The 3580-nt window shown below is 47.1% G+C and overlaps 1 non-coding gene across 1 annotated transcript; it reads left to right on the top strand.

Annotated features, from left to right (window-relative positions):
- The first annotated feature begins 726 nt into the window (after nt 1-726).
- LOC120687008 lies at nt 727-835 on the top strand. Its single transcript, XR_005680513.1, has one exon. It is a non-coding gene; the product is annotated as a small nucleolar RNA R71 (small nucleolar RNA).
- Nucleotides 836-3580: the final 2745 nt, after the last annotated feature.

Here is a 3580-nt window from a genome sequence, read left to right as displayed (position 1 = left end):
ATGAGTTACCCAGTCTGGTAGACACCATGCTGACATTTTCAACGGGAGACTCGGGTTGCCCCGGGATCTTCCCGCTCTCAACAGCAGGTAACGAAGCAGCAATTTTTGAAAGCTGGGTTTCGATTTAAACTTTTCAGGGATTTATCATTGTCCAAAAGCTTTTTATTTAAATTTTCGTTGATTTTAACTTGGCCAAGAACAAGTTCTCTCAAGGGAGGTTGGTTTGAATTGAAATTCGAATTATAAGAAGGATTGTAGTTATTACCTCCCTGAAAAGGTGGACGTGGCTGGTTCCACCCCTGGCCTCCTTGTTGTGGACGGTACCCATTGTTGTTGTTGTTGAGGTAGGCGCAATCTTCACGGGTTTCAGGGCAATCATTCCCCAAGTATCCATCATTACCACAGACTTCGCACGTGAAGTGCGATTCCATGGCACGAGCATAGTTTTCTCTATGCTTCTTGAATTCGGCCCCTTCGCCGAGATGCTTCAGTAGGAGGTCCAGTTTGGCAATGATCATATCTATCTCCTTGACGGTATGCGTGCCCTTGGTGCGGGGTTGGAGTCGTTCATCGCTCCACCCCTGATTTGATACCATCTTCTCGACCAATGCATTGGATTTGGCTATGGTCAGGTCGAGGAAGGCTCCTCCAGCAGTGGCATCAATATTGGCTCGAGATGTCATTGTGAGCCCGTTGTAGAAGCTTTGCAGGACAAGCCACTCGTCCATGCCATGATGAGGACAGGCCAGGATGTATTCCTGCAGCCTCTCCCAAGCTTCTGGGATGGATTCCATCCCTGTCTGCTGGAAACTTGAAATTCTCCCACGCAGGGCATTTGTTTTGCCCAGCGGGAAGAATTTTGCGAGGAATGTCTTGGAGCATTTGGCCCAAGTGTCGATGTCCTTTTCTTTATAAAACCATTGTTTCGCCTTCCCCAGGAGGGAAAAGGGAAACAAACGAAGCTTGACAACATCAGCGGTGACACCCCGTATGACAATGGTGTCGCAGAGCTTCAGAAAATTCTTCAAATGTGCATTTGTGTCCACGTTCGGCTTGCCACAGAATGGGCTAGCCTGCACCATGTTGATGAGGCTTGATTTGAGCTCGAAGTTCACGTCCTCGACATTAATGTTTGGGCCAGTGGCCACAATGTCGGTGGAGGGGACGGAGAACTCGCGGAGAGTCTTTTCAGCCATAGCCTCAAGAACGAGTGGTGCTTCCGAAATGGGTTCCTGTGCCGGGAGGATAGCGAGAGGAGGAACGACGCGAGGTCGTGCCCTTCTCATGAGCCTCTCTGGATTGTATGTGTAGTTTTTCGGCAGGGAGAAACCGGTCATACACTACCCCTGTCTTCTTTCAGATCAAAACTAAAAGAAGACATAAAGTGACATTAGCCTGAAAGAGTAAGGACTATATCCTGAGTACAAGGTCTAAGTTAATATCAGCACAATATCTTTGTTCACATGCCATCCTCGACAACGGCGCCAGAAATGCTTGTTGACATTTCTTAGCACAATCACTAGGAATGGTAAATCCTTAGCAACAGCGTTAGAAATGCTTGTTGGCAGTCCTTAGTGCAATCACTAGAAATGAGGGCGCCAAACCCATCCTAGCAACTGCACTCAGGGGGTGACACTCTCGTGGTATAATCAATATGATTACAGATGGATCCACAAGCGAACGGATATATCGTTGTAGCATTTCACCCGGAGAGTAAGGGTATCGTCATTTATTTGTGTCCCAAAGGATGACATCGGCAAAGGTATTGTACTCAACATTAACCATGATATTATGCCTCAAGTAATAGGCAATGCTCTAACAGGGGTAAGTACAAAAAGAATAAGCAAGGGTAATGCGACACAGCACACATCCACACTCCAAGAGGAAGGAATAAAGGAGAGAAACTATAAAACAAGGAACTACTCTAAATTACGTCAAGTCAACTGGAGCTTAGGCTAGGTTAGGTGTTCTAGTGCTTCTATCCGAAGCTGGGGTTATGTTAGATCATGGTTAGGACTGCAGGTGCCAAGAAAATGGGATAGCGGGGAGAAGGTCCCGTACCGGAGTACATCCAGTCTCGTTACCTCTTTGCATGAACTCCTACAACGAACCCAAACGTCGGGGAGTACGCTAAACGCAACACTGCTGTTACGCCAAACGGACTGGGCTGTCACCACCTGCCGTCTACCCCAGTCACACCGTGGAGCACGGTCATATCCGAAGGATCCTGCATACCCGAGCACCACGCTCGTGTATGAAGTCACTACTCTAGTGCCCCCAGGTCTCCCACCCTTCGGATGGACGAGTAAAACACTAGAGCAAGCCCGAAAGCACAACGAACCTCTATCCGTACCCGAATCATCTGGCCTAACCAAGACCATAGCATAAATTATGAACGATCTAAGCATGGATTGATAAACTATCAAGATAGTAAAGCAACCATGGCAGAACTCTACATTATGAATAGAAGTCTGACAAGTTGGATATAAAGCCATACTAGGAGCCAAGGATTGCTCAACGACTCCGATGACGACTTGCTCGCTAAAGAGAACTAGCCTAGCTACACTACCTAGCTAAGAGAGCAAGAGAGAGGAGAGCCTTCTTGGAGAGAATGGAATGAAGTGTGTGTGTTAAGAGGGGGGAGAGGCCCTATTTATACTACTTGGAGGTTGGTTTCCCGCCAACGCATATATGGAAGGTGATCAGGTGCCTTGGCCGTGACTCCTCCTCGAGATGCACCTGGACGCGTTGCAGGCCAGGTTCGGCCGACCCTAGGGGTCAGCCGACCCCACCTGTCAGCCGTTCATGCTGATCCTTTGCTGGGTGGTTGATTCATTAGATCTTATCCTTATCCTCTAGTGCATCTTGCGTGGAGGCCCTGTTTCCTCTGACATGTGGGCCCTCTTTGTAAGGTTGTGACGCCGGATGCGATATTCTATGTAGTTATGTGGCATCTGCTGCGTGTTTTCATCTTATTCCGCTCTTCCTCATCTGAAACGTACAAAACTTGAAAACAACTGTGGAGCGAGGTTAGTGATACAAATATGTGAGTAAGGCATGTAGTTTTCCTTTGTTATTGAGTATAGTTGACGGGTGAAAATGGCACTTAAGCACCGTCAACAGTTAGCTGCCAAGTTGGAACTTCTGATGAAGAAGCTAGAATCTCTGCACCAGGAGGTTAATCAAGTTTCGGAGTCTCGTATGACATGTGAAACATGTGGCGAGACTGGGCACTTGGGCACTTCATGCCCTTTAACTCAAGAGGACGCGAACTTCGTTGGGAGCAACAACAATCCCAACTCAGGATTTCGTCCTCAGCAGGGTTGGAACTCCAAGCCCAACCTCCCCTTCGGTCAACAACATGGTACGAATTTCAATAACAGTATTCAGCCCACATTAAAAGACCTAGTGTATGGCCAAAAGCAAATCAATGATAACATTAGTAGGAAATTCCTTGCTAATGACAATATCCTAGAATATATGGGTGCACAAGTAGAGGGATTCAATTCTGTTATTAAAAGCTAACTGAGCAACAATAAAATGATAGAAACTCAAGTAGCTCAGCTTGCATCCTTGTGTC

This window comes from Panicum virgatum, chromosome 8N, assembly GCF_016808335.1.
Source record: "Panicum virgatum strain AP13 chromosome 8N, P.virgatum_v5, whole genome shotgun sequence".
Classification (NCBI taxonomy): Eukaryota; Viridiplantae; Streptophyta; class Magnoliopsida; order Poales; family Poaceae; genus Panicum; species Panicum virgatum.
Note: the sequence above shows the minus strand (reverse complement) of the source record. Positions and strands in the feature narration are given on the sequence as shown.